This window comes from Canis lupus, chromosome 19 (assembly GCF_003254725.2).
Source record: "Canis lupus dingo isolate Sandy chromosome 19, ASM325472v2, whole genome shotgun sequence".
NCBI classification, from domain to species: domain Eukaryota; kingdom Metazoa; phylum Chordata; class Mammalia; order Carnivora; family Canidae; genus Canis; species Canis lupus.
This window is the reverse complement of record NC_064261.1, coordinates 40,656,256-40,669,638: the sequence shown is the minus strand read 5'-3', so window position 1 is coordinate 40,669,638 and position 13,383 is coordinate 40,656,256. Positions and strand designations below refer to the sequence as shown.

The 13,383-nt window shown below is 38.7% G+C and overlaps 1 protein-coding gene across 1 annotated transcript in view; it reads right to left on the bottom strand.

The window, feature by feature from the left end:
• Positions 1 to 13,383, bottom strand: part of THSD7B (thrombospondin type 1 domain containing 7B) — a 735,307-nt gene that overhangs the window by 528,191 nt on the left and 193,733 nt on the right. The window lies entirely within an intron of this gene.

The following is a 13,383-nucleotide window of genomic DNA, read 5'->3' as shown; positions in this document are numbered from 1 at the left end:
TCACTTAATTCCCAGTTCAATATTTCTTTCCACATTATTTCATTTTACCAAAAAGTAATAACTATTATCTCCACTTTACATACATTTGAAAATTCCCATGATGAAATCTCCCCCTCCAAAAAAGGTTGTTACTTTGAGATTAATAGGAGGCAACTTATGGATACAAATCCTTCATTCTCTGGAGTAGAATTCCTAAAATATTAGCTCTACAGACTAACAATTTGGGCAGAATCATTTTAAATTTTACATCTCAAAAAATGCTGTGGGAGAAGCCAATCTGCTGCATATTTATTTCTCTATCCTTAACAAATTCTTCTCATAGCTTGTTGGATAAAGCTACACATCAATAGCCCGATACTTCTATGATATGTTTGATTCAGGGAAATAGAACATATTTCCCAAGACTGTGGGTGCTGTAGTTTTCATAACAGAGAGGTCATTTCCTAAATAAAAGTAGTTGATGCTTTTATTTTTTGACTATAATACTTTCCTTCTATGAATTAACATCACAAAGTAGGATATCAAAATGTAAGGTTGCTTTTTTTTTTTTTATCTACGATAGTCACAGAGAGAGAGAGAGAGAGAGAGAAGTAGGAGAAGCAGAGACACAGGCAGAGGGAGAAGCAGGCTCCATGCACCAGGAGCCCGACGTGGGATTCGATCCCGGGTCTCCAGGATCACGCCCCGGGCCAAAGGCAGGCGCCAAACCGCTGCGCCACCCAGGGATCCCTGTAAGGTTGCTTTTGGATAATCAAAGATTTTGGAGGACGTAGGGTATTTTAATGGTTTCGTGTAGTGGAGACATAGCTGCTGATTATAATTGGAAAAGTGGCCTATCAGTCACTGTGTACAACTACTTTAGTTACATTTTAAATGAAAGGTATATAGTAACCAGTGTGCAAGTGTGTGTGTGCAGGCGTGTATGTGCATGCATGTATGTTGTTGCTGGGAGACAATTTCTCCATGGATTTGTCTTATTTCTGCATATCTTGTAATTAGAGACACTGATAGCTTTTGTTTCAGGCTACATTTTTCAAGGATGTTTTATATCAAATAGCCTTGGAAGAGAAGGATAATGTCACCCTCTGGGGCAAAGGTTTTACAGGGTTTTTGGTTGTGTGTGTGTGTGTGTGTGTGTGTGTGTGTGTGTGTGTTTCAGTCCTCTTATAAAAGATTGGGGTTTCTGAAGCTCGGTATGTCTCTCCTATCACAGAACTCACTTTGCATGTAGGCATGGCATGGTCCTGCTAATGTGTTGCACTGTGGGAACTGGGGCTCAAACAACAAATATAGATCTGGCTACTGACATTGCTGTGGGTATCAAGCTGCCCTTCGCCTCTGATCCGGGATCTCATGTCTTCTGTCAGTATCTACGAAATGGTTGTAGGCTAAGATGTTAGTTTGCAAGGAGGATAACACATGGGATCCTTCATAGTTCTTGATATGCATGTATGTATGTCAGTTATTCACGTTTGAGCTTACAAATAGCTCTTCCCACAATGGCTTTGTGCAAATTTTTTTTTTTTTAGATTTTATTTATTCATGAGAGACAGAGAGAGAGAGAGGCAGAGACACAAGCAGAGGGAGAAGCAAGCTCCATGCAGGGAGGCCGATGTGGGTCTTGATCCCAGGTCTCCAGGATCACACCCTGGGCCGAAGGGAGACACCCAAACCGCTGAGCCACCCAGGCATCCTGGCTTTGCACAATTCCTTTAGAACTATTTGTCTTTCTGCTCTCTCTGTGTGCTAAGAAATCCTGGAGAGTCATTTTATGACTGATCACTTCAATTAAGTAACTGAACAGCCCTGGGAAATTTTTTCAAAAATCAAAACTTTTGTCATGTGTTCTATTACACATTCCACAGTTCTCATATCTACCACTTTTTCTGTGCCAAAGTATTGCAAAGAATGCTTAAGGCATGGTCTATGGACATTTTGCATTGAGATCAATTGGTATGTTTTGAATGGGATGCTGATGTACCCAATTCCCAAATTTCTAGTACAGTACCAAATCTATGAGTGGTCAGTTCTGAAAGCACTAAGAGAACTCAGAGTAGTGCTGGGTTCTCAATGACTGACTAAGCTAAAGTAGGTATTAAGTGCTAGGGAATTTAGAGAGTGATCCCTCACACACATGTTGTACTAGATGTGGGGCAGTAAAGTGTCCAGGCCAGTACCTGGGTCATGCTCTACTGGCTGCTCAGCTAAAACCCCTTCCAAGAGAGGACAGATCACATAATCCTATTACTAAAAGAGATTTTGCCATTGGGTCATATTCTAACTTTCTCATTTTATAGATGAGAAAGATGAAGTGTTTGCATTCCAACAGAACCTTTAAGTGGCATACTCCTCTCCTCTTCTAGGTTGTTTGCTTTTGAAACCTGCATTTTAAAAATGCTTTTTACACACACATAACAGAATACTCATTGCATTAAACCTACATGATTTGTTTTTATGTTTCTCTCTCCAAATTGGCTTTGCCTTCTTAATATTTAAGGTTGATTTGTTCATCCCTCAATCTCTACTATTTCACAGAGTGTCTAACCTATGGCAGGGCTTTGGTAAATATGTGAATGCACAGAAGAGCAAAGCCTTCAGCATCTGAAAAGGAGAAAAACAGCTTACTGAATGCTTACTATGTATCAGGAACTGTGCTATAATTGTTTCTCCTTTAAACATAGATCATCTCATTTAGTCTTGACAAGTCTGTTGTTATCTCCATGTTACACATGAGAAAACTGGATGCTTAAAGAGGCTGCATGACTTGCCCAACATCACATGGCCAGGAAAGGGGGGGCTGGTGCTCAAATACAATAATCCCCACCTCAGAACTAAGTTTGTTCTTACTAAGTTAACTGGACCTCTGTACCCCTTTATATCATACCACATAATCCACATATTCATAAGGATTATCCTCTTGATTCATTTTGATAAACCCCAAGTATTATTTATTTCTCAGAGGAAGTGGGAGGGGTTTTGGCAGGCAGAGTAACGGCCACCCAAACATATCTAAATCTTACTGTCTACTACTTGTGAATATTAGGTTATTTGGCAAAGGGAGTTAGGGTCATGTGGAATTGAGATTCCTAATCAGTTGATCTTGAGATGTGAAGATTATCCCAGATTATCATGGCATACCCAATGTAATTACAAGGTAATTGAGGTAATGGAATTGTAATTCCATTATATAAATGGAAAAAGGAGGTATAAGAGTCATAGGCAGAAAGACATTTGAAGATGGTATGTTGCTGGCTTTGAAGATAGAGGAAGGAGTCATAAGCAAGAAATAGGAGAAGCCTCTTGAAGCTGGGAAAAGCAAAGAAAGGATTCTTCCTCACAGCCCCCAGAAGGAACACACACCTGCTTTTATGTTGATTTTAACCCATTGAAGCCCATTTTGGACTTCTGACCTTCAGCAATATAAAATAATCAATCTGTGTTGTCTGAAGTCACTAAATTTGTAGTAGTTTGCTACCACAACCACAGGAATAATAGAGAGGGGTAGATAATAGGAAATAATGCCTGAGCCAGAGATAGCGAGCTACCCCTCAAAGATTGGCATTTCCTTTTCAAAGCATATAGCTGTTGCTAGAAAGTGGCTGCTAAAAAAAAAAAAAAAAAAAAAAAAAAAAAAAAGAAAGAAAAAAAAGAAAGTGGCTGCTCAGCCAGACATCCCATTTTCCAAGGACCTCTCGTCCCCCTGTCCTCCTCTGCACTGAGAGAGGGATAATGCCTAGTCTCCTCTGGGGACTATAGAAGTATCTTCCTTCTGAGTCAGGATGTTTAAGTTCTAGGTCTGTGATTCTCATTTCTCTGCTGTCTAGATAATATGATGCTAGCTTATAACCACAAGGTGAAAACTCAAGCACAGAAAGATCAGCTAAGCTCATCTAAGGCCACCAAGTGTGGCTGCAATAGAATGAGTAGAATCGGAAATGGAGCAAGTCGAGGCTACAGAAGTAGGCAAGCCCCAGATCATACATGGCTCTGTGAGTGATGTTAAAGAAGTTTTAATTTAGAAAAAGTCACTGAAGTCATTTTGCATGGGAATCATACACTCAGATAAGCTCTCCTATAAGGTTGCTTTGGCAGGAGGATGGAGAGGAAAAATAATAATAGCTAACAGTTATTAAATGCTTTCTGTATTCAGCTCTGTTCTAAGTGGTGTGTAATTAAACCCACCCTGTGTTCATTTGATGAGTCAGGAATTATTATTATTTCTACCTAACAGATGAAGAAACTGAAGGTAAAAGAATTAACTTGCCCAAGATTATACAACTTGCAAGTGACAAAGTAAGAATATGGCCAGAGGTAGTGGGTCTGCAGAGCCCATGCACTGAGCCACATCAAATACACTCCCGTCTATTTAGGAGGGGTAAGAGTAGGAGGGAAATCGGCCAGGAAACTATCATAACAGTTCATGTGAGAAATAATGCTAGAAGAGGAAAGAAATGAAATAAATAGAATAAACAAATAGTGTATATATATTTGGAAGTAGAATTCACAGGATGTGGTGCTAAGTTGAATGGGGGCAAAGAGGTGAATGACAGTAAAATATAGGATGTTTTACTGGATGTTACTCAGGTTTCTAGAATAAGCATTTTGCAGGAAGAAAGACAATTACCTAACTCTGGAACACTGGAAAAGGATCTGATATGGGATTGTGTAGGATAATGAAGAATCTGGGGAACACTGAATTTAAAATGGTATATATTATCTACATAGAACCAGCTGGGTCCAGTACCGAGCTCTGAATCTAAAAAGAATTAGGACACTTTGGACACATTTCTGACCAAAAGTAAGAAATAAAGTCTTAGAAAAACAGTTCTTAAAAGATTAAATGACTTGTGATTATATCTTCCACATGGAGACCCATGGAATGTTTGAATGAGAGGTAGCACCACAATCCAGCTGGTCTTCCAGCTTTTCCATTGATATGGGGATTGATTCTCTGTAGCCTCCCAGTATGTCTGAGGAAATGGCCAGAAGACACACGGAGTAACGTAACCAATCTTAAGCACCCAGAGGCCTTACTAAGCAACTCCTCTCTTGAGGATAGAACCTGATGAGAAATTTACATGGAAAATGTTAAATACTAGGATTAGTTGAGGAGGAAACTGTGAAACTTTCCTGCAAGAAGAGTTGGACAATAAGCAGATGTTTCTTCTAGATCCTACTTGCCAGGGCATTCACATATTCAAGGAGGCTGGAGAAATAGATTTGGAAGGAGTAACTCTGCTTCAGAAATTGCACTGCCAAGAGGAACCTCATTACCTCTTGGCTTGGTGTTCATGAAAAATCTAATCCGGCTGACAAAATGAAGTTTAGTAAGACACTCAACTAAAGATTGTAAATGCACCAGTCTCAGCATGTTTTTCTAAATGCAATCTTCTACCCTGAAAAGGAGAATCTAACTGTTCATTAATGAAGTGCAGGTGTATGTGAACAATTGAAATAAAGGGAAACGTTGTTCCAAGGTGAAAAGAAATGCCTAAAACTGAATGGTAAGACTATATGCAGGGGGTTTATTCATTTGTTCAAAAAAATACCCATTGAGATCTTATTTGCCTTTGGCCATGCAGTGTGCTAACTGCTGTGAAGTCTACCCTGGTTACTAAAACTGTTGCTGCTCTCAAAATTTATGCAAGATGAAAAAAAAAGAAGAAGAAGAAAAGACGAGCAGGGGGGAAGAAATAAAAAAAATTGGATGATGAGGAAGAGAAAATATATAAAAGAAGAGGAAGAAAAATGAGGTTGAGAGAGGAGACAAGGAAAAGGAAAGACAAAAAGAATTGTTCACAATCCCCGCCACACCAGGTTGGTACCAAGTCCCATCTAGATCAGTAGAGAAAATCCTTCAAAACAGTGTCTCTCATTCTTTCTTTTGACACATATTAATGGTTCTGCTATGCCTGAGTCCTCTAAAAAGGAGAGCCTTCTACGAGGATTCAGGTGTTAATACTTTACCTGGGGGGAACAGGTGAGGAGGCAGTGATGGGGAGACAGTAGGAGGACCAAAGCAAGGGAAACACGAAGAAATGCTATGTGATCTGTGACTGTCCTGGGTACCATTTTGCATTAGACCACATAGATATATAGCCTATATATAGAACCTATATATAGGTTCATGCATTTGGAAAACAATTTCTCTGGGAGGATTGCAAGAATACGCTGGAATGATATACAGATGCACTGGATATAGCCTGGCTCCCTCCTAAATCCTGTTTCCTTCTGGTGAAGTTTCACACCTTAAGGAGCTAAGTGTCCTCCACTTCCAGGTTCCAACACCTTAGCTCCTCAGTTACTCCTCAGGTAGCTCCTATTAGGAAAGTAGATCCATGGTGCTTAGAGAGCATCAACCAGGAGAAAGAAAGAAGGTGGAAAGGAATATGAGAAGGGGCAAAGCTTCAATTCAATGCAAGTATCCTTTCTGTGCCAGAGATGGTGCTGAGTGCTGGGGAAACAACAGGGAACAACAGATACGGCTCCTGAGATTGCGTAGTAGCCACTTAGTGGTGCACAAACAAGCAATTGCATTGTAGTGAGATAAAGTGCTTTGACTACTGAGGACTGGAGACCCTCTGTAGGTTCCCAGAGGAGTAATTTCTAAGAAGTAAGTGTTATCCAGGTGATAGGTTAGAGCCAGGGAGTAAGTTTGTGTTGGGGGAGGGGGTGCAGAGGGAGACTATAGGTCAGTGGTCATACAGAGACTGGCTCCTCAGGCCTAGAGAGTTAAAGAAAGTGTTCAGTATTATTGGAGCCCAGGGCATTGGACAGGGATAAAGAATGTAATAGTTTTAATCCCTACCATCTCATGGTCTGATTAAAGATTTTATTTATTTTATTTTATTTATTCATAGAGACACACACAGAGAGAGAGGCAGAGAGGCAGAGACACAGGCAGAGGGAGAAGCAGGCTCCATGCAGGGAGCCCGACGTGGGACTTGATCCAGGGTCTCCAGGATCACGCCCTGGGCTGCAGGCGGCGCTAAACCGCTGCGCCACCAGGGTTACCCTCATGGTCTGATTATAAGGCCCAATACTATAGCCTAGAATTCAATCCGTCTACCTTAAATCCACAGCACTTACCTTTAGCTGCTCCTTGTTCATGTCACACTTCATTATTGGTTTTGTTCTATTTTCTACTATGACTTTCTACTTCTGTGCCTTTATTTCAATGGTTTGTTTCACCTGGGACTCTGTCCCCTTCATATAATCACCTGTCTAAACACCTGCCCTTCTTTTAAGTCTACGAAAAGTTTTCTTCTTCATGAACCTACTCTATATCCCACTAGTTTAATCTCAGCTTCCCTAAAATTTTCATTTTCTCCTAAGGTACTCAGGTCATTTCTGCACATATTCTTTGACTGTCTCATCTTCCCTCCTAGGCTATTGAAGAACAAAACTAAAACAGATGAAAGGGGCACCAGGGTGGCTCAGTCGGTTAAGCATCTGATTAGGCTCAGGTCATGATCTCAGGGTCCTGGGATGGAGCCCCATATCAGGCTCCCTGCTCAGCAGGGAGTCTGCTTCTCCCTCTCCCTCTGCCACTCCCCTCTGCTTGTGCTCTCTCTTGAATAAATGAATAAAATCTTTATAAAAATAACTAAAACAGATGGACATAAATAATTTGAAATCATTTGTGGCTTCTATAATCTCTTTTCTCTGGAGAACAAGAGGAATATATTTTGGAAATTATTCAGAAACCAACTACCTAATGTTATGGGCCAGGATCACTCAGTAAATGCACTGTTTGAGTCCAAGCAGACCGCCCTGGGCCAGTGACCCTCCGTGTTGTCTCCTTTGCATTCTTTTTCAATCTTTCCCCATGGACTATTTCCATCACTTTATGATCCTCAGATCTTCTATTTTATCTGATTCCATTCCAGGCCCTCTGGACCACCTGGGCTTGACAAGGAATGATGACATCCAAATAGCAGATCATTTTGGGTTTATTAACAGTAAAGCAATTTCTTTCTCTGCTCTGTCCATAAAGCAAAGGAATCCAACAAAGTTAACGTATTGGTCTCTCACAAAATGAGTTTTTCATTTTGAATTCCATACACATTTGCAATTTTCCATTTGTGATAGGCTGTGGCACTTGGAAATACAAAGTAGGATCCCATGAATAGCCTTCAAGGGCTTTATAGCCTAACGGGTGACAAGGGCAATAATATCAATGGCTGGATATCAGGCAAAAAGGGATGTGTTGTTACAGGGGTATGGGCTTAGTGCCACAGGATTAGCAAAGCTGAAATATCACTGGTGAAAGAATTGGAAAAATCCAGACACATCTAGTTCTAGGTTCTTGACAATCTTGCTCCTGCATGATGCCACATGTTTTGATTTCAGTAACACATGGTATTGAATTATCAATTCAGTTATGTGGATTTTGGGAAAAAAATACATTTTATGAAGAAGAACCTGTGTTCTCCCTCTTAAGGAGATCAAATTAAGCAGGATGTGTCATCTAAAAGGCTTCTTTTTCCACAAGTCATTTATTTTTCCCAGGAGTAGCATCTACTCAATGCTAGGCTTTCTCCTAAAATATCCCACCTCTATCATTCGTCCAGGGCAGCTCCCTCCCATTCCCATTCCAATCATATGAATTATACCTTGAGCTAAATAAATTAAGACATTTTTAATGTCAAGAACAGCTTAATAATTTAATGAGTGCTAAAGTAAGAACTCATCAATAGTTTTGCTAAGGATAGTAATTCAACAAACATTTGCCATATCACACCAAGATAAGTTTGTTATACTTGATTTAAAAAAAAAATCACTAAACTGAGATACATAAGTGATGAAACGGAACCAGTAGGAATTTCTAATCACGGTAACCTAATTGCCTTTAAATATTAGATAGATATTAGAATATCTAATATTCTTTTTCTAAACTTCTCTTAGCTTTCACACTTTTGGGGAGAATGTTTGGGGAGAATATTTGAAATACATATGTGTGTCCATGTGTATGTGTATACATATACTGACTTTCTCCTATACCCATAACTCCAATAATTGAGGGGATTCCCAAAGTGGAATGATTACAGGCCAACTGTCTTCTATCTTTTGGTCTCATGTGACCTGCCAACAACTAGCCTGCTGTTAATTAGCAAAGATAATTTCATCAAGGTATCAGTTTCTCTTAGCATAAAGCAAAAAAAAAAAAAAAAAAAATCCTACAAACCCATTTCTCCTCTGAAAGCCAACACTAAAGGAAGTTCTAAGAGCATTTTTTCCTTAAACTTTATTCTCACACCAAAATGAGCTTATTGACTTTAAAACCAATTTCTAAAGACAGGCCATCAAATTATGGTGGAATAGATATTTCCTTCAATTGCCCCTTAAGAAATCTGTTCATCTGTTCATCATGTAAATTACTTTATTTCATATCTCAAAATCTTCTTGGATAACCAGATAAGTTTGCAAGTAGGATATGAGCACTCCCAAGAATTCTCTTGGTATACTGATATTTATGCATTCTTTTATATAGCTAAGAATATGAGATTTCTTCTCTGCTTAAAAACCTGCAGTGGGGAAAGAAAGTCTGTACCCATATCTCAAAAGCCAAGTCTTACCTCCAGAATAGTACAAAAGGACTAGATTTCCAGTGTCACTGTCACTTCCCTATTCCCTGTGCTCCGCTCACACCAATTCATGTGCCACCACTGAACACAAATGTCTCTATTCCTTTCCATATGTCCCCTCTGCCCCCCCCCCACTTAGAACATTCTTTCCTAATGATCCTACAAACTCTCTTTAAACATTACCTCCTTTATGAAGATAACCCTCAGGAATCATTAAATGGTTTTAGTCATATTATACATATAACGATCACATTATTTATGACACTATCGCATAATTGTTAGTTTAATTATTGTTCCAATTAAAAAAACAAGAAGTAATGAGGGGCATCTTCATAATACAGCATCTAGTACATAGCCTAAAATATAGCTGGTACTTAATGAATTATTTTTTAAAAAGACTGATTTTCATCCAATTTTTACTAACCAAATCAATCTTTAAAAATAATACAATGAGGGATGCGTGAGTGGCTTAACAGTTAAGCGCCTGCCTTCAGTTCAGGGTATGATCCTGGAGTCCTGGGTTCGAGTCCCACATTGGGGTGCTTGCATGGAGCCTGCTTCTCCCTCTGCCTATGTCTCTGCCTCTCTCTGTCTCTCATGAATAAATAAATAAAATCTTTTTAAAAATCATACAATGAACTATAAGACAGGAACATCAATCATGTAACTTATCAAAATTCCATACAGGTAAAAATTAGAGCCTGCAATCCAAACATTTTAAGTCTCCATACACACTTCTTAGACAGAAAATACATTAAGTCTCCATATACTACTTAATCTTCCAGGACACATCTCTTATCTGACCATGTACTTCCTTATTGTCAACTCTGGGCCCAACATGATAAAGATGTAGGACTTTTAAGAACTACTTAATCTTACTGTAGTGGAGGAAGCAAGTAATGCATTTGACAACTCAAAGCTGAACTGTGTCCCATCCTTAGAAAAGTTGTGCCCATTTAATGCCAAATAATGAATCTCAAATACAAAAAAATTCAGGAAGTGTTCTTAACTGCAACTGCACCGATACCTTTCCCCAATGTTTTATTTAGTTTTTTTTTTTGGGGGGGGGGAGGTTTATATTTTCCTCACCATAAAAATACATTTTATCTCCATGTCATTTCACTCCATATTTGTTGATACTTCAGTCTCCAGGCCATGTTTTCATGAATGGAATATAACTATGTCCCAAATCTTTATTAGATTTTGAAGATGTCCTCTTTATTTCAAAGCTTCATCTCCTGAGAAACAATGCTTGAATGAGGCTGAGTGACTTTAATTTCATTTGAGAAAAGAGCAAGAAAAAAATGGTCTCACCAAACCAAACTTTTAGACCTCCAGGTAAGCATTACTCTTGCTGGTATTTCTGAATTATACAAGACAAGCCCAATTCTCTCTACAACAATAACTGGTGAACAAAATCATAAATATCCTTCTATATTTTCATTCCCAATTCTATTGGCTTGGCTACTATTATGGGTAATGCTTCTCATGTTGATTGTTACAGCACTATTTTTTTGGCTGTATTTAAAACATCACATGAACACTAAACAAAAGAATTACGTAAATATGCCATAAATATTATGCCATTTTTATAACCACCATGAATTGAGGTCAAATGGGGAATGGGACATCACTAAAAATAAGACGCTAACAGAACTGTGTCATAGTCAGAATTCCTACCTCAGCATCCAGCCCAAGCAAGAGACTTAGAGGCACTTGGGAGAGAATTAGCTATCCTTTTAGTTTTTCCCCCACCCCTGTATTCTGGAATTTACATTCTATTTCATACTATTGAATGAGAGATCCATGGAAATTGGTCTTGGTTGGGGGGTTTGTTTTGGTTTTGGTTTTGGTTCACTAGGGGTGGTGGTAGTTTTTTACTCAGGGTTGTGTTTCTCTAAGATCAGGTTCTTAAAATACAGAGCAGCTAACTCACAGTGGATGGTGGGATTTTGTAGAGAAGAAAAATCAAGCAATTTCAGTTTGGAGATTGTAAACAAAGTATCCTAGAGTCTAAGGAAAAATTAACCTGTGGGAAAGTCAATTGTCATTGAGAAAAGAGTTTCCAGAATCAACGCTATTAAAATTTCTTCTCCCTCTACAATCTAATATTTAAAAAAAGAAAAGCCAATGTTCACAAAAACTGAAATACAAAAACTGTCACCAATGCTAGCCTTTATTACTGCATTAACAGAAAATGTTAGAAATATTTAAATTTGACCTCTTTAATTGAGCAAACACACTCACTGGTCCCTTACAATAGCAATTCAATTGTTCTCTTATGTTTAACTTGAGCCAAGAAGAAATTCTCATGTTGCCAGATATGTCAAGGTATATCTATACATGATAACAGTAGGAAATTAAGGCATTTATAAGAAAGGAAAGTAATAGATAAATAAAATATATAAAAAATGTTGATTTATTCATGAGAGACACAGAGAGAGAGAGAGAGAGAGACAGAGACAGAGACAGAGACACAGGCAGAGGGAGAAGCAGGCTCCACACAGGGAGCACGACATGGGACTTGATCCCGGGACTCCAGGACCACGCCCTGGGCAGGCAGTAAACCACTGAGCCAGCCAGGGATCCCCTAGATCAACAATTTTTATTGTTCACTTTCATATAAGACCAAAATAAAACCTTTGTTAATGACTACCAAGGTAAATAATAAGCTACACTATGTCCTCAATGCATTTGCTAACCTCTGAAAACCCTAGTACTATAGAAAACAGTAAAAGGGAAGAAAGAGGTAGAATAAACAAATTATCAAGGTCTGAAAGAATAATATAGAGTTCTTTATCTAAATTTTGTTCTCCAAAGTCAGAGAACTAAGCATAATCATGTTCTACCCTAGAACAGAAAGTGTAAGTTGCCAGTTTCCAGTGGTGACATTAGATAAGGAAGAAAATATAATTATTTTTTAAATAACTCCAACTCTGTAAATGAGACACTGTAACTTTAGTTGTTGAAGCAAACACTAAGGATTCTGTAAAGATAATCCCTCTATGAGTGAGAGGGTGAATTATCCAAGGTTAGGGTCAGAGATACCTACCTCCGGAATATTGAAAGGCCATGTGCCCCGCCCCCCCCCCCCCCCCCCGCCCAAATGTACTTGGTATGAAAAGCTTTATAGGGTAAAACACATGCATTTCCATACCAAGAAAGCTTTCATCTTGCTTTTATACCAAATTCTACAGTAGAGGATTTATGTGCAGACTCAAGAAAACATTCCCACTTTGACTACTTCTGCAGAGGGCACTGTTCTGTCTTCTAATGTGACTGGAACAGGCCACACATTCTTCTAGAGTAGAAGCGGTATTGCTCACTTTTGGCTTTCAATCAACTGACTTAAATTAATCTGGGCCAGGTTTTCAGTCCCTATCTGTCATCAATGTCTTAAATTCTGGAACAAATGGACTACTTGCCTATCAGAGAGCCTAATGTGGAAAAAGTTGTTTTTCCTACTCCTCTACCTCTTTTCTCTACTTCTTTTCACATTATTTAAAACTTGCCAGTAAAACAGTAGATCCTTGACATTTGAAGGTGGTTATGTCAGTAGAAATTCCTACATTCACAAACACAAACAACTCTCTTGAGAGAAACAAACAAAAAAGAATGCTACTAGTTTATGAGGAGTTGACTCACTCTAGCCTAACAGCCTCTCTCAGCTTATAGCATTTATTCTTGCTACAGCGCTTAGTTATATTTTCTCTTTTAATTTTTACAATGATCTATTGAGTCTGAAGTTATTATTATTGCTATCATTTTTTAAATATCCCCAATTATTGCAAGAAGC